Source organism: Emys orbicularis, chromosome 4, assembly GCF_028017835.1.
Source record: "Emys orbicularis isolate rEmyOrb1 chromosome 4, rEmyOrb1.hap1, whole genome shotgun sequence".
Lineage (NCBI taxonomy): Eukaryota > Metazoa > Chordata > Testudines > Emydidae > Emys > Emys orbicularis.
Window position 1 is genome coordinate 27,241,852 of NC_088686.1, and position 24,866 is coordinate 27,266,717.

Below are 24,866 nucleotides of genomic sequence, written 5' to 3' on the forward strand. Positions count from 1 at the left end.
ATTTATTTTTGTTCCATATGGGACAAAACAAAATCCTTAGAAAGTTTTTGTGAAATAGTATTAATGATGAAAAGTCCATTTGCAGATCAAAAAGATCAGGTTTTTGGTTTGAGTCTCTCTTTTTCTGTTTCTCATCCACACTGAACCTAAGAAACCGTCTCATCAAAAATTTAGTCAAAATCCATTTTTTCCACAATACATGTTGGTTTCAAAGAAAAGTAACAATGGCATATTTGCATAACGGGGCCTCAATCTCATTTAAGGCATCTAGGTATCACTGAAACAAAAATAAATAATAATAATTAGAGGGCTGAAGCCCCATTTTTCTGAAACTTATTTTGTAGTTTGTGATTGTTTCATAACTTCAATAGGAATTGCAAGAATGTGCTATCTTCCTCTCTGGGTAACGGTACCCAATTCAGACTATGCTACATTTACAGAAGGTCGCTGTGATTCCCAGAAGAAGGGAGAGGATCGCCCCAAATAGATTTTGGAGGGTAGGAACGGCTAAAAGCTAGCATTGTGCAGAGATATATTTCTTGGGGAAGGTGAGTGAATGCCAAATAAAACTGATGCTGATCTTCTAAACGTTCTGTAGAAATATTGCAAGAGGGAGAGTCTTCTTATTTGCTCACAAGCAATCCATCTGCAGTCACATATCCTCTGTTATCTACTGCATCTACTACAGTGTCCAGTTCTTTCTTAGCATATTAATAACAATAAGAAAAATCTAGATTTGTTGATCATAGATTGTTCCTTAATTCATCTCTATTGACATGTTAACCTGAGGGGACATTGCAGCTACTCTGGCCTCCAAAGACATAATGCAGGCTGCAGTCTCACACCATCCTGAACACCCAGTATGCTGAGCAGACATAACTCAGAAAAACGGAGAGGAAGAGAGAGTGCCTCCTCCCTTATACAATTAACGCCATCTAGTGGCAACAACTAAAGAGACCTCCAGGAAGATATAAATACAGCAGTTATTAATAGTCTTCTGAGCACATTAATAACACCAAGTAAAATTCAATAATTTATGTAAAGAATGAAGTGCCTAAACATTCTGTCTCTCCCCCCCCCATCTTTTTGCATGTTGCAGAATGAGATATAGCATCAATTATGTAAGCAGAGCTTTATGTCTATTTCTTCTACAATCATAAGCAAGAGAGACATATTTGAGGTTCCGGTGTGATCACTGAAAGCCTTCCTACAAATGCCTTGTTGCCAGGCATTTTCAATATTGGCACTAGGTCAGAATTACAGTACACACTACTCACATACTGAGCTGTGTGACCAATCCTCAAGGCACTGGAGGGTATGTGTAAATGTACCATAAAAGTAAAAGATATGAACGGAGACCTTAGAAAATCTCAGAGGCATGCACCCTATTGAGTAAGAATGTGCCTTCTGCACTGCTCTACTAAGGTGCACAAAATAGTACTCATCAATGGGACATAACTGTGTCCATAACTCTCCAAGATCAGTTAAAAAGTAGATTTATATGGACAAACATGAATTCTGATCTGCAATGAAGACTATCTCTTGTATCATGGGGCAATTGTGAGACGTGATGGTACATAACAATCTATGTAGGGTCATATTACTCACTGTTGCCTTTGAAAATTACAGGTACAATAGATGCTGAGCTAATGTTTTTCTTAGTGAATTCTTTGTTTTCTCCTTACACTGAACTCTCTGAATGAAAACTGCCAGGGTAGCAATAAGAGGGGAGGTTTATGCTTTCTCATACACTAAAACTGACATTACGACTTTCCTAAGGCTTGCTTCACCCATACGACTATCTTCTCCTCTCAGCTACATGGATGTGATTCCATTGAAATTATCGGAGTTTGGTTCCAAAACTCTACTTTTATATCATCTCAAAATTATTTTTTCTTATCTCAGACTAGCACAGGAATTAAAAGGCACGGTATCCTATTTTCCATACACTTTAAGGAGTTGCAGTACATTTTGAGCATTTTCCTTGAATTTACTGCTTGAATAAATGATATATATCTTTTGCTGCTATTGAGCTCCACATTCACAATCACTGAAAGAACTTGTTTCCATATAAAATTTTAATACACAGCAAATGTGTACCTTGCATAATCTGGATTTCACTTCCCCCTCTGATTGTATCACCTTTCAGACAAGTTATTTATTTATAGGAGGTAAACCAAGGAAATCACCCACTTTTAAACTGGGCCAGATCTTGAGAGGGGCGAAATCATGTTACACCAGCTGAGGATCTGGCTTTATGTTCCTTGGTTCAAATATTCAATACATTCTCAAGTAGGGATTTTAGCCTGCTCCATCCATATATATAGTTTACTGTGGTTTGCTAAATAAACTACAACATGCTAGATATACCTTGAGCCACAACTTGAAAACTTTTGTGCACCTTCCCTCTAGGAAAATTACAGTACACAATATAATTTGAATGGTAGACTGCTCTAGTACAGCTCAGAGCAGAAGAAGTACATAGAAGAGCCACAGGTTTAGGGCAATGCAAGTGAGAGCTTTAAACCCAGCTTTGCCTCCCACCACTGATCTGGCCCATACCTCTCAAGTGTAGCTCAGTTTGAGTCACTCATTCACTTATTTCCATCCCAAAGTTCCCTACATTCTACACAAACTTGGCATCCCCTCATTTTTACTGTTGAAACAGTATTTACATCTGAAATAAAGAACCGGGAAACACAGGTCATAGAAAGAGTCATTTGGCAAAAGGAAAGACCCTTGCATCATTTTAAGTTTGCTGCGTGAATAAAAAAATGTTGTGTGTGTCCTTCATTTTGCATATTTATCACACATTGTAATCCCATGTTTGGTCCTTGCCAGGTTGAGAGGCATGATCTGGCCCAGGAGCTTCACCAGAATTGATGGGAGAGATTTTCAAAGGCATAAAGGGGAGTTAGGCATCTGGTTCCCATTGACATTCATAATCTTTAATGCCAGGGTTTCTTCCTTTTATACATTTGTATCATTCTGTCTATTGTGTATAATCAGAATTATTTTTTTTAAAAAAGTAGAAGAGACACCCGAGGGCTCCAAGGCTTGAAACCAGGTGTGAAAAATAGATATCCTACTTGACATTGGACCAGAATAAATTCATTCTCTATTGATTTTTGGATTCAGAGGCCTGATCTTCCTCATTCAGTTCTCCCACATAAATGGGAGCTAATATTCCTCTTCTGCGTAAAAAATGAAATTAAAGTATTAATCAAAATCATATAAATGAGGCAAAAACTCAACCCTGCCCTTGTGCCTAACTAATTATTTTGAACAGCTCTGGTCTGTTCACCTCTGTGCTGAGTTGGTAATGTATCCCCCTTCGGTCGATTCAAGATCTCTAGCAACACCTATGGGAGAATCTTTAATTAATCCTCTGTTACTGTTGTAATTGCAGTATCCTGAGGGAAAGGCTGAGTAGCCAGGAATATTATTTTAAACATATACTGTAAACAACATTTGTCCTCGGGAGAGTTCAGTTAATACAACAGTTTTGACCCTTTCACTGCTGGGTGCTTAACAGTTTATTTTCTTAAACCAATAAAAAAGGCTTATTTCCTTTCATGTGGTCTTATTTAGACTTCATGCTAAAAAAACACAACTGAGTGCAATTACATATGAACCCACAGAATAAAATAATTGCTTACAGGCTGCTTAAAATATTTCCATGTAAATGAAGAAAGCCCTGACTTTTCACTCCCTTCCACCCTACTGTCTCATTATTAAATGCAGGTCTCTGTGAAAACAGATTTCTCAGACAGTGGCATAATCTCTAACTCTGCAGTATCCTTCATATTTGCTGTAAACAGGATCTGCTCATTTTGCTTATTTCTCTTAGGCAGTCTATATAAAGGCAGCATCATCCAGTGGATGGAGCAAGGGAACAAGGATTCCTGTATCCTGTTTCCAGTTCTGGCCAGAGTGAGGTGAATTTTTCTAATTGTAAAACATTAATAAAATTTCAAATTTAGATTTTTTTTTAAATGTGACCAACTGTAGAGCTGGTGTGAAATTTTTCAAATTTAAAATGTTGACAAAAAGATTCCTAAAGGAATTTTTTTTTAAATATTCACAATTTTCCTCCCCTTTTTTTGAGCAGCTGTACTGTGCCATGGACTCACTATGTGTTATTGGGTAAGTTATGTGAAACTTTTTATGCCATCTACCCATCTGCATTATGGGTAGTATAAAGCATATCGATTCCACCAGGTTGCTCTCATGGTAAGTTAATATCTGTATAGAATTTGAGATTCTCCCATGACAGCTGTTATATAAGTGCAATGCATTTTTATAGTGAATACAAATAAGAAAGCAAAAGTAACGCTATCATTTTTTTAAAAGTTGACTCTCTCTCTCTCTCTCTCTCTCTCTCTCTCTCTATATACAAAAATAAAATTCCACTTGATCACATTCAGAGATGCTCAGATACCAGGGTGATGAGCACAGTAGAAAAATATAAACATTAAATTAGATAGATGCATCTTGATTATGCTAGGTCTGAACTTGGCCCAGTTACTACATCTTCCTCTTGTTTTAGACATTATCCGGAGCTAAAGCTGTTTGCCCAGACCATAATCACCCTTACTTGCTCGCTGATTTCCCAGGATGATACTAACAACCACGTCTGGTTGCTGGCTTATGCACACTCTCCTTCTTTAAATTTTTCTTTCTTTCCTCCCCAAGTGGCTATGCCTATGGAGATGGAAGCTCCTTGGCACAATAGTTGTGCCAGCTTTTTGAATCCACTGCTACTTCTACACTTTAGAATCTCAGCCCATCCCAGGATCTGAAGAGCTTTTTAACTTGCATATTGGGATAAGCCTTCAGGCAAAGCAACAATCCCTTCAGATTCCTCCTCTCTTTTCTCTCTCTCTCTCTCTCTCTTTTCCCGCCAGAACGTTTCAATATCCTGCGCTCTAGCACAAACTTCAGAATGAATATTGTTTGCAGGACAAATACAACGAAGTAAATCTTCTCACAGGGCCAGTCTGGGAAATTAAACATTGATTGGATTGCACCCAGAAAAGCATGAGGAAAAAATACAAATAGAAACAAACAAAACAGCCAGGGCACAAACTCATTTACCTGCAATGGACGGATTAAAAGTTCTGAGACTCAACAGGCCTAAGCTGAGCCTTCTTCATGACATTCATTACACTAGTATTATCAGGCCAAGAAAGGGAAAAACAATGATAAAATGTAAACACTTTTGGAGACTTGTATATTGCCAGAGAGACACAGACTATAGGGGGTGGGCTGGGGGATAGAAGGCGGAGAGGAGGAAGAAAAGCCGTTTTGTAGTGAAATCATGTTTTCCACAGTGTGAAAAAGGATCATGACCACAGTTAAATCACATAGGATTAGGCCGTAATGTACAAAGAACCTTTCTACAAACAGAACTTTATTCTCTGAATTTAGTAGAAGGTTCAACTGTAATTAATTTGTAAAAGGAAAAAGCAAGCAATACGTTTCTTAAACTAACAGTCCTGAGAATATAATACGTGTATCTCTCTTCTGGAAAATTTATTAAGCATTAGTTTAAAAAAAAAAAGACGGAGAGAGAGAGTGAGACAGAGAGACCAAACTGAATCTCTCTGTTCTTGCCAGTTTCTGCGGCTGTGGTGAATTATCGCAAACTTCATGAATGTAAGTAAAAATGGAACCCTTGAAGTCTCAGTCACTTTATTTCAACAGAATGTAACCATATTCCAATTTGCACTTGAATTAATGGGAGACTACATAGCTTTGAAAGTCTTAAAGAGCATGTCACACCTATTATAACACATTTTATTAATCAATGCCTTACATTAAGAGAGACCATCCAGCCAAGCTTTCTGCAACTCTTTCAAAAGAAGAAAAAAAAGAAAGAAAAAAATGCATTTGTTCTTTGCATGCAGTAGTTCAGTAATATCACAAACCAATTCTGTTAAGCAGACACATTAGGAGATTCATCATAACTGTGCAGAACATTCAGCTTCACTTAAAACACCTTCACTGATAGTTAATACTAATGCTATATTTTTTTAATGAACACTAAATGTTAATACTTTGATATCAAGGGTTTATTTCCTTCCATTTTCCCCCCATATCATTTTGCATGTCCGAGCTCCATCAGAGCAAACACTTACTATATCCCTTTGATGTTGTCAAATATTAGGACTGGCTTTTGACAATGTTGATACAGCACTGTTAGTCAATATTCATAGGTGTAACCTGAAATGCTCAAGAAGCAATCATAGTGATTCATAATGGGAAGAATGATGTACAGTATGTAAAAAAATAAAAAATGCTAGGTTTTCATATACAGCTCAGTTCAGCGCAGACATCTACAGTTCAGGTTCTATGATACTGGTAGATCTTGGTAATAAAGAGAGAATTCCTTTTTTTCTTCATGTGGAAAAAATGGTACAGGTAGGGGAAGGGGAGAAAGTGGAAACTGCTGTGCAAATAAATAATAATAATAGTCATAAAAATAATAATTAACCCTTAATCATTAATAAAAGTAAACTTCAGATATATTTTATTTATAATATATTAGCTGTAAGATTAAATGTATGTTAATTATAATAAATTTATAATTCATAAATAAACTTTAGTCAGAAAACTTTGTTTTTTCTGGCTTTTGGTAGGAGTATTTGACCTTCCAGAAGGAAAACAATAGTAGAAAATGCTTCACATTGGTAATGGGGCCGAGTCTAGGGATATTTATGCATGTGAGACACACCTAATAATGTTACCAGTCTATAAAGCTATTCAGAACCATTTTACATGTCTTCCAAATGGAAAAAATAAATATGTGTTCCATTATTGAATATTAGGTGCAGTTGGAGCAATGTTAAGTACTACACAACACCCTTTTTGATTATTCTTTCTAAAATGCCTCAGCATTGTCAATTTATGTATTCACCTGTTATTTCATCATGCAATCACAGGGTCAAGTTCCACCCTCACAAGTACATATGAGTGGCCTGGATCTGGGGACAGAGTATGGCCTGCAGAAATTAGAGGAGGAAAGGGTTTATTTGCCTATTTACCCTAGCATCCTGGCAGTGTTGGATTGTTCCCTATATTATAAGTTGGAGTGCTTTGTCCAGTTCAGTTTTGAATGAAGGAAGCAACAAGACTTCTACCATTTCATTTTGGGGCCTTTTGAAACCATAGTTGCATAGATCTCACTATTAGGCAAGATTTCCTAAATGTTCCTATTTTCAATTTCATCTCATCCCCCCCCTTGTGCAGTGCCAATAAACAAATAATGTGCAAAGAACCTGACCTCCCAAAATTGTAATTTATAGCACTTTCCAGAACACAGTATGCCAAACAAACAGGCAGGCTATACAGACAGCAATAGATGTTTTTAATTTTGTTTATTATTCATTTGTTAGTTCTAAGAGAGCTCACATAATCTGTGTGGCTGACCTCAAATTAAATTACATTGCCACTCTATTTATATTTTCATGATAAACAGAAATACAGAGCATGACATTTTCAGCATCTTTGCTACCTCTGTATGTAACATAAATGGAACCATTTCTTATTGCTTTTTATGCAACACTGATATGCTGTTGAAGTCTCTTATATCAGACGAATGGACTTCATTATACAACAGAACACTTCATAAGTGCAAACCTTTTGGGATGTCAAAAACCCACGGAATTCTCTACTTTACTTTCCACCAAAGCTGCCAGAATTGCCTGGGTTTGGCAGTCTTACTAACAAAATTCTGTTAGTGGAGGCAGAAAATCTAAGCCTGGGTCCAGTCACTGCCAGTCTGCCACACACACATAATAGATCTCAACTTTCCACATCTGATCATTGTTTGAAGGGCCAGTTAAAAGCTTAAATACACGGGACTTTCCATCTATAACCAGAGCATTTACTCCCATTGATATCCAACCCATTCTGAAAGAGAAATATGTTATGTGTATGACAAAGTCACTTCCAATTAGGCTGATATGCTGTTTCATGTCACACGGTTGAAAAGTAGGGGGCCCGATCCTACAAGGTGCCAGGCACCCTCAAGTTTGAGGGCTGTGCACACGCTACAAGAGACATGTACCACCTTAAAGTGCTATTAAAAATGTTTGACACACTAAACATACAGAATCCTGTGCACTTTAAACAGTCTCTCATTTTCCAGCAAAATATTCAACACAGATTCACAGTGGTTTATACCAAATAAGTTGTATCGTTTAACTTCGATTGCAAAATTGAAGTCAGTGGGATTAGAGATGTGTACTGGTATAACCGAGATCATGCGACAGCTCTACACAACATATTCAGACCCCTGCTGCTCACTCCTTGGCTGTGACATATGGGCGGTGATTAGCCTCCATCATCATGTCCCTGGCGAGGTCAGATGCTATGCATGTATGCACAAGCATCAGTAGATGGTTTTATAAGTTATAAAGTGACGCATGTCAAAAGACAGTAAGGCAATTTTAGAGTATATCAGGAATATAGGCTTATAAAGAGAAAAGAGGTCTTTTATTTGTTATTAAACAGACCACTTGATCATGATTTTCTTTTTGATGGTGCCTTAGAAAAGCGGATTTATTGATAAAAATGTTATCTTTTGCTTTGTAGGGAATGGATGTCTCACATACGTATCTCAGGGAAGAGTCACTAGATGTAGCTGTCCAGAGAACTGAACTGCTAGCTAAGGACCTGTCTTCATTGTTTTTGTATTTGGTTCATGATAGTCTCCTTTGAAAGAGTTACACAAAACATGGCTCAGTTATACCCATACACCAGCCTTTTTCACAACACAGTCATCTGTCAGGTATGGATCTCTGTCCACACTTACCATGCTGCTAGCAACCATGTTGTATGTGAATACAAACCGTGTTTCGAGTTAATCATGCCATTAACGAGGTTCAAGCTCATTTACATATTGTAGTCTAGGTAGGGCCTATAAAGATTGATAGTTGGAGACGAAGGCGGACAGGAGGAATTCCAGAATAAAAAATAAATCCTGAGGTGTCTGCAGGCTAAACAGACACAGAGTCTCAAAACAGGAATGGGCTGGAATAAAAATTCAAAACAGTGTTTAAGATAAATATTTATAATATCACAGAAAACACTCTGTAGCATATTCAAGTTTAGATTTTAAAGTCTCTGATCAAGGTCCATTTGTCCTTCCTTTTTCACTTTCCTGTATTCAAAAATCTCTTACCAGCTAATTAAGCAGAGAAAGACAGAGAAAGATCTAGTTCTTTAAACACCTGAAAGGTATAAGTAACAAAGATCAGGAGTTTAAACATAACGAGACTAATGTATTAACCTAGCTTCTCTCAGTCTGTTTATGTACAGATAAAGAAGAGGCCAGTTTCCAATTGTTTAAAGCTCAAGTAAACGGGGTCTTCCAGAACCCTCATCATCTATGTGTCTGATGGATCACAGAGGCTCATTTTAGTTGGGTTTTTGGTTTGAGAAAGGATTAATGTATTTTTCAATCTTTATAATATGCTGGAATTTGTGTAGGATTCTTCCCTATCTAAGACTGTATAAAAAATCATCCTCTCTTTCCCTATCCAGAGCACACACACACAAAAATAGGATACACATAAAATCTCAGGTTTTAGACTTTGTAAAATACTTCTATCTAAATGCAGATTTCTGGGAAAATGTCCTAGAAAATTTACACCCAGCATGCAAATCTGTGCTACATGGAGAATTTCCAGTAGGAGCTCTTTTAAAAAGAATGAGACATGCATTATGTTTTGATTTGAGTGCCCAAGAGAAGTGAGAAATATCCTGTTCTCTAGTTATCCAGGGCTCAGGTTCATTGCAACCAGCATTATGCTTTTCTATGCTAACTTTGGTTTAGATATAAATTAGTCTCATTCTTATCACGAGGATAATTCAGCTTCCATACTTACCACCATACTAAAAAAAAAACCACAGAGCTATTAGTCATAAAAAAGTTCTAGTAAAATATTATCCGGGATGTAACTCTATTGACTTCAACGAAGTTACACTAGGTTTGCAGTTGAGCCAGTATACTTTAATATTTAATATTAACCGGTCTTGACATACTCTTTAGTTCTTTAAAAAGCTACTTTTTGGATGACAGTACAAGATATGGCAATTTTTAAAACCATTGGGCTGCATGGTGTGCTTATTTGCATGGTATTACCCAGAATGCCTTTCTTGATGATAGCTGTTTCGTAGGTCTGCAGCTTTGAGTTGCCAGTATGTGAATACAGCACTCTCTTTGGTTTGCATGCTTTGAAAGCACGATTTGTGGGAAGCTTACATTACTTTTATTCCTCACTAATGTATTTAGATGTTGTCTATTGGTCTAAACATCAGCATGGGAACAAGAAATGTCTTGGATTCCTTGTCCAGCTCTCAGATCTATGATTTATTTATTTAGAAAATCCAAACCCCACAAACAGTCACCCGTCACAACCTCTCGGCTTGTTGACAGCTTAATTTCAAGGGGCTGCTCTTGCCAATGTAAAATGCACATATGCCAGGTGATAGCATAATCCACCTCTGCAAAACAGCATATCCTGGTCTCCATGCTCAAATCCTCCTCCATGCCCCCCAAAAAATGTCTGGGAGAAAAAGATGGGCCTTGAAGCATTCTCAGAAGTTAACAAGTGCAGCTTCTGGATGGAGAACATATTCCAAAAATGAGGCGTCCCCATGAAGAATGTTCTCAATGCTATCTTTGATGTTCTTCAGTGATTGGCCTTATGGGCCTGTTTACTCTGTATAAATATTTTGAACCAATTTTAAAATTGGTTCAGCTAAACCGACTTTAAGGAACCATAGTTCAGAGGTGGTTTAAGGTGGCCTGACCCATTTTAACTTAGCTGATCTCATGAACACCTCAACATCACCTTAAATCTAGGTAAAGAGTACACACTAAGCAGTTTTAAAATCAGTTTGCCTGAATCAATTTTGTAATGATTAGAAAATGTCTGTAGCGTATGCAGGCCCATCAAGGTTAGCAGCCAGCACCGACACCATGCTGTTCTTAATGAAATATGCCTTAGGTACAGCACACCACTATATTAGCCAGATCAGCTGCAACCGCAGTATGGAGGCATATTTTTTTAACTAAGGTTTGGATAATGGACCAAAAAGAATTTGTAAATTCTATGAGAGTGGGGATCCATAAAAGTGTCTGTAACCTTTAGCTTTCTCTTTTATGATCTTCCTATAATATTCTTCTTGAAGTTGAAACATGCTTGAACTTTCTTACAGAACTATTAGTTGTAGATATTAGTTGAAGATAGAACACATGGCAGAGTTGGGATGACTATGGACTTGTCTACATGGTGACTTAGCGTCCAACAAGCCAGGGTGTGAATCTACAGCATACCAGCATGCCACACACCAACTCACCATGTAGACAAGTCCTAGGGATGGCTCTGAGATATGGTGAACATTCACGTAAAATAAAATGTGCAAAACTGAAAGCATACAGAAGTGCCTTTGGTTTGGGTTGATGACCATTAAGGTTCCAATTCAGTGAGCTTAAGCATGACTTCAATGGGGCTTAAGTGATTTTGCAGAATTGAAGCATAAAATACGTGTCTAATATTGTTATACAAAGCTCTCCAACAATAACAAAATTTATATATTTCTTTCTTTCTCCTCTTTCCCTTTAATATAGGGTTTTGCAACTTTGTAGCCAGCCCAGCTTGTGGCATTACAAGCTCCTGGTATATCTTGATTTTAGTAAAGCTTCTGATACTGTCCTGCATGACTGTCTCATAAATAAACTAGGGAAATGCAAACTAGATGGAGCTACTATAAGGTGGGTGTAAAACTGGTTGGAAAACCATTCCCAGAGAGTAGTTATCAGTGGTTCAGAGTCATGCTGGAAGGGCATAATGAGTGGGGTCCTGCAAGGATCTGTTCTGGGTCCAGTTCTGTTCAATATCTTCATCAATGATTTAGATAATGGCATACAGAGTACACATAAAGTTTGCAGACAATACCAAGCTGGGAGGGGTTGCAAGTGCTTTGGAGGATAGGATTAAAATTCAAAATGATCTGGACAAACTGGAGAAATGGTCTGAAGTAAATAGGGTGAAATTCCATAAGGACAAATGCAAAGCACTCCACTTAGGAAAAAACAATCAGTTGCACACATACGAAATGGGAAATGACTGCCTAGGAAGGAGTACTGTGGAAAGGGATCTTGGGGTCGTAGTGGACCACAAGCTAAATATGAGTCAACAATGTAACGCTGTGGCAAAAAAAGCTAACATCATTCTGGGCTGTATTAGCAGGAGTGTTGTAAGCAAGACATGAGAAGTAATTCTTCCGCTCTACTCCGCTCTGATTAGGCCTCAACTGGAGTATTGTGTCCAGTTCTGGATGCCACATTTCAGGAAAGATGTGGACAAATTGGAGAGAGTCCAGAGAAGAGCAACACAAACGATTAAAGGTCTAGAAAACATGACCTATGAGGGAAGGTTGAAAAAATTGGGTTTGTTTAGTCTGGAAAAGAGAAGACTGAGAGGGGACATGATACCAGTTTTCAAGTATCTAAAATGTTGTTACAAGGAGGAGGAAGAAAAATAGTTTTTCTTAACTTCTGAGGCTAGGACAAGAAGCAATGGGCTTAAATTGCAGCAAAGGAGGTTTAGGTTGGACATTAGGAAAAACTTCCTAACTGTCAGGCTGGTTAAGCACTGGAATAAATTGCCTAGGTAGGTGGTGGAATCTCCATCACTGGAGATTTTTAAGAGCAAAAGGTTAAGAGGTTAGACAAACACCTGTCAGGAATGGTCTAAATAATTAGTCCTGCCACGAGTGCAGGGACCTGGACTAGATGACCTCTCAAGGTCCCTTCCAGTTCTATGATTCTATGATTACAGTGATACAAATATGCCAAATGGGACACAATAACTTGACAATTTTGCTTTGAGTGTGGAACTGTTCAAACAACCCTACCATCTACTGCCACAAAACTTGCCTGTTCAATCACCCCATTGCAGCTGTTTGCATGCTGTTTCTTCCCAGCTTCACTGCTGTTCTCTATATATTCTGACTACTAAATGGAGCTGGATCCAGCTGCCATTCCAATGCTCTTCCCTTTCCTCAGTCAGACACAAAACAGGCATAACCCAAAGATTCAGCTTCAAATTTAGAATCCATCCAATTTGAGAAGATGCCAAAGTTCCAGAGCTGAAATTATCAATCACTGACTGAAAGTGAAAGGCTGGACTCCTCCATCTGGCTTTCCATGATGTCAATAGGACACATGCATCCAAGGACCAAATTTGTCTCTTACAGTAAAATAAATTTATCTAATTAGACAATTTCCCAACTCTGAGGGGCTTTCACTGTGGCACTGTCAATAGATGGATACCTCAGATGAAAACACAGATCGGCAGAATGGGTTCACTAAACACTGACCATTTGCCCCTTGCAGTGCCATAAATATTTACCACTACGATGGTAAATGATGACTTTGTAATGGCAGCTGCAGTAGATTTTATATTACCTATCCATTCTGAGGGCATCTCCTTTTTAACACTACTAACACAGATAATACATTTTATTTCCATTAGTTCTTATAAGTTCTACAATACAGAGTTAGTACTACTTTTTTAAATGACGCTCACATACAATCCTATTAGTACCTCCCCTTCAGCCCTTTCTTCTCACAATTCACACAGACATTCACACACACACACTCATGCTCTACAGCCTTTAGCATCCACAGCGCGGTTTGTTTTTACTTACAAAAGATACTCTGCCATGACTGTCACCAAAGTTACATAATTGGAAGGAAACAATAAAATGACAGATTGCTTGTTCTAAATAATTGGATAGACAGGGTAGCAAACAGTGGGTTATGAAAAATATTCCTCAAAGGATGTCAAACTTCAATAACTCATTCAACAAAAAGACACTGAGATCTGTCCTCCTGTCACAATGGAATATTTTTAAGATCCAGTTATAATTTTCTACATCAATTTTTAAACCCTTTTTAAAAAATAGAGAAGGGAAAGGCTGAGGATCATTGCTGAGCTGTGTTTTAATGCAGCACCAAAATGCTCAAATATAGGTTTGGGAAAGGGCATACTAATCCTTTAAATGATGCAGTGATGCCGTGCTCACTATTATTGTTTATATCCCAATTGTACACTGAGGGCCTAACTGAAATCACTGCCCAATTGTGTTAGGTGCTGTCCATACACATAGCAAGAGACAGTCCTTTCCCTGAAGAGTTTAGTCTAAACTGACAGGAAAGTCAAAGAAACAGAGCCAACATGGCTTACCCAAGGTCACACATCAGGCCAATCTAAGCTGAGATTAGAACCCTAGGAAGTGGGATTCCAGAACCCTAGTCTAGTGCCCTATTCACTTACCATGCTTACTAGCAGCTAATTTTGGTATATAATATGCAGCAGAAATATGGATTTGTACAGTTCCTAGCACAATGGAGCCTCTACTGTAATGAAAATAGTAATAATAATAAGAAGAATATCCTGGCATTACTGAGTTTTGCTGTCCACGTTCTATACGCAGGCCTGGGTGCTATTGGAAATGTCATATGTATACTGGAATCTTTCTGACTAATTATCAAAAGTAACTCCACTGAAATCAATGGAGTTGCACCAGTGTAAAACAAGTGTGAGACCTGAATCAGGTCTTCTATGTGGTAAATTAGGACCAGCTCTTAAACCTACTGGAGTCCATGGGAGTGCCTCCATTGTCTTCAATGGGGTTTGGATCAGGACCTAATCCATTGTCCACACAGGGACCAAATGTTTAACTAATGGTCTTATTTATTCCCTGGAAAAAATGTGTGTAATTTTAGTGATCAAAGGGTTCTAACAATGTGCCTCTATTATCCTTTGGCCCATGATTAGAACCTATATCAGACTCTAAGACTATGTTCTTTCTATTTACCCCCCTCACTATCATGCTACTGTAATCTCTTGCGGTCCCACACAGTGACTCTCTTAGTGAGTCTAACGGCTACTTTAAATTTTTGTGGTGGCTGAAGATTTGTACATTATATCTATTGGAAACCTAACTATTATTATATACAGTACGCTTGTGCTATACAAAAGACTATAAAATTGTTCAGGCCATACCAGTTAAGTTATCATTAGTATGTTTATATTTATATTATACTAGTTATATTTATTATAATTTCTTAAGAAACCAGAGAACCCAAGAGGCAAAGAAAAGGCAAACAGAAATGGTAGCAAAAGCTATTGACCACTGGTTCTGAGCCTGGGGATCAGAAGTCAAAGGAGGTTCATGAACAAGTTTCAGGGGTTCATTGTGACCACCTTCCTTTCTCTTTTAAGCTTAAATTGGAAAGTAGGTTCCAAAACTTTCTCTGTTGTAAATATTTGCATATACAATTATCATGAAGGAGGTGGAGGGTAGAAATATACAATTTCTTCATTTTCTAAAAAAAAAAAAAAACCCTTTTGTTATTGTCGAGTTGGTCTCACACAAAGCCTGCCAAACCCAGCCTTACCTAGCATACCACACAATTTACATAGGGACATGACAGATTCCCCATGACTTGAAATCTTACATCAAGACAGGATTTTTTTAAAGAAAAGACATAGTATATTTCAAACAAAAGTTATGGGCTTACCGCAGAAATTATTGGAAGAGGTTCTTTGGCTTGTCTTATGCAAGAAGTCCGACTAGATGGTCATAATGGTCTCCTCTGGCTTTAAAATCTATGAAGCTGTGAACCTTTACCTATCTAATACTTAGGGTTTGATTTTCTTAGGTGTGGGATGTAATTAAGGGAAATCAGTAGATGCATAGCTTCCTATTCCTTTTTAGGTGTGACTATTATCATTGAAGAGCAACCTCTTAAACTGACCTGGAATCAAGAATAAAAGAGGTTTCAAAGTAGCAGCCATGTTAGTCTGTATCCGCAAAAAGAACAGGAGTACTTTTGGCACCTTAGAGACTAACAAATTTATCTCAGCATAAGCTTTCGTGGGCTACATCTCACTTCTATGCATCTGAAGAAGTGAGCTGTAGCCCACGAAAGCTTATGCTGAAATAAATTTGTTAGTCTCTAAGGTGCCACAAGTACTCCTGTTCTTTTTTTTGAAGAATAAAAGAGGTTCCTCTCCAGCAACCCAGGCACAAGATGACGTCTGAACTAGCTATATATTTAGATGGCAGCATAAATTATGTATGGTGGCCCACAAGAATTGCTCACCATCCTCAAATATGGTGCAATTTCTGCCAAGCTATCATGGCTGTTTTCATTAAGTGCAAATGACAGTTGTCTCCAGTAGGTTACAACAGTAGGTTACGTTTAAGATATATTAATGGCTCTGAGTTATCTCGTGAAATGTGTGTCAACTCTGAACACCCACATGGCACCCCATTTTGGGGCATATAGTATGGTATGCATTCATGAGGCAACAGAGGACTAATTAGACTGTGTCTTTAATACAAATTCATTTGCAAAGGTTTCATGGTATTTAAGTATACATTTGGTTTTGTGAGCAGAGAATATATTTTCCTAACTAGGTTCCACACTAGTACGTTCATGTTTCTGACCATGCATTTTGGTAGGCTTCTCAGAAAAATGAGGTGTTAGTTTTTAGAAACAATTATCATGATGACCTTGATGATTAAGTATGATAATTAAAAGACGTTGTGAGTAATATGTTTTATATCATAAACATTCCTTTCTGATTTACTTACTGAGAAAAAAATGCCATTTTAGAAAAGAAATGAGTATTTTTTAATGTGATTAGCAAGCCATCTGTTGACATTTCAGTACAATCTCTTATGAAAGTCCCCAGCTTACTGCTTCAGTGTTAGCAGAGGAAGAACCCAAAATAGTAATGCCTTTTACAGTTACATCAGCATAAGGTGATTCAGAAAGGGCAGACTTTAGAGAACAATAAAATACATATTTACTAGAGCTGTGCAAAACTTTCATAATGAAGCCTGAAGGCAAGGGAAAATCACCTGGTTTTGTGTTTTATTATTAACCCCAAACTTGGGCCAAGTTCGCAAAATGTTTAGCTGAAGCTTGAGGACATGCTGACAAATCTCTTCTGCATTTTGAGCCAACCTAGATCAGTTTCAAAAGAACCAGGGCAGATTGGGGTGGAAGCCATGGACAATTAGGTCACTAAAAATAGACAAAATTGGTGGGCCTGATTCATCCCACAGTTACACACCAGCATAATTCCAATGAAATCAAGCCTGATTCACCACTTGGTTACCCCAGTTATACACCAGTTATAGCTCCATTGAAGATCATGCAGCCTAAAGGATTCATCTGAATTTTGCTTTAAGAGTTGGGATTTGTTTGAACCTGAAACTCAAAACTAAAATCAGTGGGGTGGTGATAATGGTGCATGAGGCACAGTTGTGCTAGGGCACATGAGGTTATGGGGACCCAACCAGTCCTGAAGTTGAGCCATGCTGCAGCATAGAGAGGCCACTGGGAAAGAATGAAACCTGTTGCACCCCCTTCTTCCCAGGGGATGAGAGGGATCCCCGACCAAAGTGACTCAGGGCCCCAGCTGTAAGCAAATGGCAACAATGTGTGGCGAAGACATGAGAGGGTCGCAGCACCTGGGGAATGGGGGCTGAGATAGTGAGTTGGGGCAGAGCTGGAGGGGATTGAAGAGGGAAGCTGGGGGAAGCCTTGTGGGGGCCTGAAATGTGGCTGGGGGTGGATCAAGGAAATGGGGGACAGGAGAGGAGCTAAAAGGGCCTGGATTGATTGGGTTGAGGGTTGATTGGATGAGGGATGGAGAAGCTGAGGGCTGGAACAAATGAGGCTGGAAGGGGTTTGAGTGAGAGCTAGGGGCTGATTCAGAACTGGAGGGGAGTGAAGGGGCTATAGGGAGAGCTAGAGCATCTGTAGAAAGGAAGCTAGCAAGGAGATGTTGAATGGCAGGGCTGGATTGGGGCTATGGGGGATCTGAGGGAGCGGGGGAGGCTAGGCATGAGCTAGGGGAGGGAGCAGCTGGATTGGCACTGTGGAGGTGTTAGAGGGGCTTGGGGGCTGGACTGGGGCTGAGGGATTGATTTCAGAATCAGAAAGGGGAACTCTAGCCCATTCTTGGGCCCTTGTTACGCCACTGACTAGACTCTGAAGGGGTATGTGTAACACAAACTAAGTTTACACAAACCTTTGCAAATGTAGAGTTTCACACAGTTCCAGTATTTGCCATTTAAGAACAGACTGAAGAGCTCTGGCAGAGTTGATGAACATGAAACAAATCCATGTAATGGACTGCCCTGTGCCATATTACTAGTGACAAACATTCTTAGCTCTTGTAAAGAGAGGTATTGTTTCATCCATAGATTTCAGTTTGCTACACAAAGATGGGTAAGTATAATTGCCCACATTTCAGAGATGAGAGAACTGAGGTGCAGAGAAGCATTTTTAACCAGGTCCAACAACTAGCCTCTGGCAAAGATGCAGGACCGGTGCAAGGAAGTTTCGCGCCCTAGGCGAAACTTCCACCTTGCTCTTTCCCCCAAGCCCTGCGGCAGCTCCCCGCCCCCCCCCCCCGCCCTGAGGCACCCCCCCCGTGGCAACCCCCCCCTGCCCTGAGGCGCCCCCCTCCCCCGGGGAGCCGTGCAGCAGCTCCCCACCCCAGCTCACCTCTGCTCCACCTCCTCCCCAAGCACGCCTCCCCCGCTCTAATTCTCCTCCCCTCCCAGGCTTGCGGCGCCAAACAGCTGATTGGCGCTGCAAGCCTGGGAGGCAGGAGAAGTGGAGCAGCGACTGCACATTCGGGGAGGGGGCGTAGGAACGCTGTAAAAAAAAATGGGGGCACCGCTTTTTGGCGCCCCCAAATCTTGGCACCCTAGGCAACCGCCTAGTTTGCCTAAATGGTAGCACTGGCCATGCAAAGATGAGCATAGAACCATCGTCTCATGAAGTCCATACTTCAGTCTCAGCTACTAGACCATATCACCTCCACTCTATGGCTTAAAATAATGCACCTCAGTGATACTGCCTCTATTCTTGAAATAGTCAGTAGCTTGCATTATGCATCCATTTTCAATTCCCTGTTAGTTTGCATACTATTTATTTCCCTCCTGTTTATGGGAAGTTATGCAGGAAGCAAAAGGAAAAGGAAGAAAACAGCAAGCTAACAACTGGGACAAGAAAGCAAAAGGAGGAATTAGGGAGGGGGGTTGGTTTTCTTTTCAGTTACTCATTCTAATTTTCCTCATAAGTGTCAGTTGAGGCAAGCTTCTCAAAGACACTGTTGACTTCTGTTATTGTCTGAGAGACTTTTGCAGATAGAGAATAGCTCCAGGGCTACTCTAATCTCCTCAAGCCACCCAATTAGCATTCGACCCATTGTGAGAAGCACTATGCATTGAATTTTCAGTCACCTGGGCCTGGCGGACATCTGCGAATGATGAATGTTTGCTTGTTCTCAAGATACAGGGGTCCTGAACAAGTGGACAGCATATGTACCGTAATTTTCAGGCTAAACACTGCAGTTCCTTACTAATTACTAAAGATGCAGATGCTTACTTTGTTTCTCTCTCTCTCTCTCTCTCTCTCTCTCTCTCTATCTCTCGCTCCCTCTCTTTCTTTGTTCTGAGTAACAGCTCGAGCAATGGAAGAATGGCAGTTTAGACGCCAGAGTGTCTTCTTTGCTTGAAGTGGGTTGAGTACAATATCCTTTCGTTCTGTTATATTTACAAACCAGAACAGCTGAACTCTACATCAAAAAACAGCCAAAGCATTTCTTCTGTCACTTCACAGGCTACATATCTCACCAATATCTGCTTGTGTAAAGTAAGAAATTAAGATTTTGTGGAACTCCCCTAAAATACAGATACCCCCACTTGCGCATGAACCTCACTAAGATCCCATCATCTTAATCTAGCCATTTTTTAAATCTTAAACTAATTAAACTTGATTTATTCCTGGCCACATTAGTAATTGAATGTACCTGGGTTAAATGAGATTTAGAAAAATGTTAGACATACCAGAGCAAAGGGGTGAAAGGACTTTGACCCAATGAGTCATTTCAGTCATGTCCTGCTTTTAACCCTTTCCTCTATGCTCCTTTACAAACAAGTAATACATCCCAAGATACAATATGAGCTAGACATTAAGAGCTCAGTTGGGAGCCTTAATGCACAGCAATACATGGTAACAAGAGGGTGTAAGATATCCTCTTATGGCCTACCTGCATCATAGGGGGCTGCAGAATGAGAGGGGCTGAGACTGAGAGTAGACGTTGCTGGGCAGCTACATCCTGCCCCATGTGAGTGTGCAGGTAGTGGAAGAGGCCTTGATTCAGTCCCCAAAGGAACCTCCCCCTCAGCCCCAATACCAGAGCCAGGATACAGGGATAAATTATCTCTACTCTTGAAATAGCTGACACATATTACCTCCCGCTGGAGAAAGGGGAAAATATCTACTAGGTTGTCACTCTGAGTCACAGTCTGGTTCCTGCCCTTCTCCTGGGACAGTGCAGCAAACCCAGACTAGATTGCCAACTAACAGGCTTATTCTATACATTCCTGGGGTGGGCGCTACGTTTGCATCAAATCGCTTTTTTAGAAAAACGTATTCCCCTGACCCAACTCTGAGCTCTCTTATTTTTTGAAAAAAAAACTAGCTCATTGCTTAAACCTGGTATCTAGACAGATCCATCCCTTAGCATATTCCACATGTGCACCAACGCTTTAGAACCCAGAAGACTTTAAAAGAGTGAATTCCATTCCTGATCATTTATTCCTTTTAATGTGGTCTTAAATCTGGGATCAGAAGTAATGCACTCCATCTAGAAAATATTTTAAATGTTTTCCATGTTCATTGTGAAATAACAATGTCCTCTGATTAAAAAGCCATATCAAAGCTGAAGGGGTGGATAGAGTGGCTTTCTCTATAGGATGTTTCAATTAAATTTGAAATGTTATCAATAAGCAAAAAGAAATGGGCTGCATTCAGAATTTTTTCTCTTTGCCTGATCATTTACTGATCCTTATGCACACGAGGAAACTTTTTTCTAAGTATCATGTAAGACTGATCTTTTTTTATGCAAGATTGTGCCATATAACAACTTAGCCAAAGACTGATCTTCCTTGTGGTATTTAAAAGATTGAACTTTTCTATTTAAATGAGTGTCTAAAATTATACACAGAACTTTTAGGAGATCTGACAGCACATTCTGCTGTTGAAACAATAACTTTCTAAAGAAAATGTTCAAGTGCCTTTCCCCATAACTGTAGCAGAATGCTAATAGCTAGATCTGAAGCCAGCAGGATTGATGCAGGTGAGTAAGGGCACAATTATCATTGCTACTACAAAAACCCATTGAGATGTCTTTCACCTTAAAACTGGACTATACAAGCATTGGATCAATAATGAAGCAGATCTGTTTACATGTCTATCTAGTTACTTGTATGGTCCTCATCACTGTAGTCTCTAAGCACCACAATGGCATGAAACAGGACTGGCCAGGAAAAAAATAATCAATTTTGTGCAAAATTTTGAGGTTCCACATTAAGACCTTTCAAAATGTTCTGAGAGAGAACGAGTTCCATCCCAGAGTAATTAATAGCCAGTGGTTAGGGCACTCATCTGGGATGTGGGGGTGACCCAGGTTTGTGTGCCTGCTTTTCCTCATTTGGAACAGGGGCTTGAACTTGGCTTGCCTGCCTCCCATGTAAATACACTAACACCCAGAGTATTGACTATTCTGAATGGTTGGAGCTTTGTATAACTAGTTTCATATCATTGGGCCAGAGACTGACGCCATAGCCCGCAGGTAGGGTACAATGAGGCAGAGCAGGGACTTGCACCTCAGCTGCCCACATCCCACCTGAGTGCCCGAGCTGCAGGGCTAAACACTATTCTGGGGTTGCTGCTCTGGTTTGACCAGCAATTCCATGCTTCCTGGCAAACGTTTCATTGAAATTGATAGGTTTCTGTGAAAAGTTACGGTTTTGATGGATTGGCATTCACCGATGAAAAAGTTTCTTCAGAAAATTCCCAACCTTTTTATTTCCATCCTGCGTCCTTCCTCTGTTCTCCCATTCACTTTGGCAGTGGGAACTGCTTGAGCCTTTCCTGTCATCATTTGCCCTTGAATCTGTGGAGGAGTGAGGAGACCTTTCAGAGGCCTGGCCTGTTGTCAGTGCCAGACTCTGGCAAGAAAATGGATAGGAACAACATACAGAAAGGTCTGTCCTGGGGCTCCACTGTACAATTAATTCATTCAGTCTACCTAAAATTAACAACCTAGACTCCATCTATGAGCATAATACTCTCTGAAAAAAATACATGATATTAATTTGGCTTTAAAAAATGTCTCCAGGAACCTGTCCGGGGATTATTACAGTTTATTAAAATATTTTGCTTTGCTGTGTATCAGACACTCCCATAAGTCCACCTTTGTTTAGAATCTTTGCCTTTTTTTTAAGATGACATTGCAGGTTATTGCTGTTTGATGCAGTTGGAGTTGGCGTTTTAAAATATTCATTTCAGATCAGAAGTGATGTATTTGCTTGAGACGTGAGTGGTTTATAACTGCCAGCATTGACTTTAAATTTAATGACACAAAGAATGTCACGTACATGTGACACAGTCATCATTCCCTTCATTGTAATGCAACTTTGTGGCACAGACGACATCATTTGTATGCGAGTTTCCATGCAAATAATGTCATTTGAATCCTTTTAACAGAAGATAATGATACAAAATTCCAGGAGTACAGGGAACAGGCCATGAAATAAGGACTTTAAAGTGACAAATGGCAAGTTACCTTCCTTATTTACATTTCTCTAATTTTTCTCTTTTTTCTTATTGCTCGAGGCCTGTGGCACCCAAAGGAATGGTCAAGTGGGGAAGTAGGGCTACAAACACCTTTATGTCCCCACTAATACACAGTCTGAATGGAAGGGCACTCCCGCTGGGTGGCACTCAAAAGTTGCTCTGTGTTTTTTTAGTCCATCCTAGGTGAAAAAAAGAGAAAAAAACCTTCATGCCTTTCACAACAGAACTATCACTCCCTTAACCAGTACAATGAAATCTATCTATATCTATATACAAACTAATTGCATAACACACTTGGACCATGCACGAGTCACCCAACCTACTGCATGATATTAAAATCCTCATCCTTCCTGGCTTCTCCCTGTCTTTGTTATCTCATCTTTTATACAGGGGGCCAAAGTCCAATATGCACATGGAACACCATCTCATTCCATGAGTGATTCCTGTGATTTCACTGTGAGTAAGGGTGACTTTAAGAGCCTGATCACGGGTTCATTTCAGTTTTAAGTAATGGAAGACAGAAGGTGAATCAGGCCCTCAGTTCTTCAGCACAAAGACTCTGGCCCAAATAAATAAATAAATATAATCTCCTGGACTCTCCACCCCTGGTATTCAAAAGAAAGGCGCTCAGTGCTGCATAGCTATCATGCTTAGGTTTGATGCACAGACACTGCCTTTTAGATAGACTGTGTTCAGTTAGTCCTTGTTTATTGATTCAAGCTTGCCTCTTTATTTCTGAGTGAACTGAAGTGCATCATTAAGTGAATGATAAAATAACACATAAAAGCACAGCTTTTTTTTCCTCCTGTGTAATTTTACAAGCTTTAAGCAGGGTGGTTTGCAACAAACACTACTGAATAGAAGCCCCATTCTGGATCCCTCACCCCATTAATTTATGCATGCCCATCTTTCTTTCCTTGGCTGTCTTTGAGAAGAAGGCCAGGTGTATTGGACATCCCATCTTTTATATCGGAAGCTGGAATTTGCCATACAGAATCAGACTGTTCATCTATTAAGCCCAGTATCCTGTTTCTAGCAGTGGCTGATGTTCCAGTGGGTGCTATCTGACAAGAAGGTGAGGATGTTTGCTCTCCCTCGTTTTGTCTAATGGTTGCGTATTTTAATACAAATCTCCTAGACAGATATATAAATGCCCCCAATAAGGGGCCAAATAGGGCGAGTCTCAGCACACTATGCACAGTTTGCACAGTTTTCTGGGATAAAAAAGTAGCACCGTCAATGGATAGCTCACAGGATCTACACGGGAAAAGAATGTTGCTTACTAACTGGCAGAGGTTGACGCTGCTGTTTCTGGTGCCTTTAAAAGCTTCGGACACCACACCTTCAGACATGGTCAGCAACTCACCCTCTCAGAGTGAGTGACAAGGAGCAATGCTGGATCTTCACATGACAAAGGGAGAATGAATCATTTCCAACTGAGGATTTTTTTGCAGGCCCGTCTCTGCTTTTAAAATTACGCAAAGTTGAAACTATTACAGATATTTACACATTATCTTTGGTGATTTTTTAAAAATATTTCTTTTTGTTAAGAAGCATTTAATAGACACCATTTAAAGACATTGTTACATGTAGTTCCCCATGGTGCTTAGCATAATAATGACTGAGCAAGTTCTCAGTCCTACTCCACTCAGGAAGTGCAAAGGGTGCAGAAATTGCAGTTGGAGTGTAGAGTCAGCATAGCCAACCTCCTATGCCACCTCCCCTGCAGCTTAGGTGGGGTGATGGGCAAGAGAGGCGTGTGGCCAGAATGCACGGTGCTCCATTTATTCTAGCTGGCAGTGTCTCAGTTGGTGTAGGCTAGAGCTAGAGCCAGTGCTGGGGCAGAGAATCAGGAGCTATAACCAGGTTCCTAATGTCACCTGTCTCTGCTGTGCTGAGTGGATCTCAGGCACAGCAGAGGGCCTAGCCCAGTGAGCACAAATCAAGTTTAAATTAGAGAAGCATGAAATATGTAGGATTCAATACAATGCATTATATTTCAGTAGTTGATTTGTAGCACTGGGGTAACTGTTTACTGTTGCAAAGCTAAGTTGCCTATGAAATTGATACCTTTTCTCTGAGGCAGAGACAGCAATGCATGGCCGGGTGT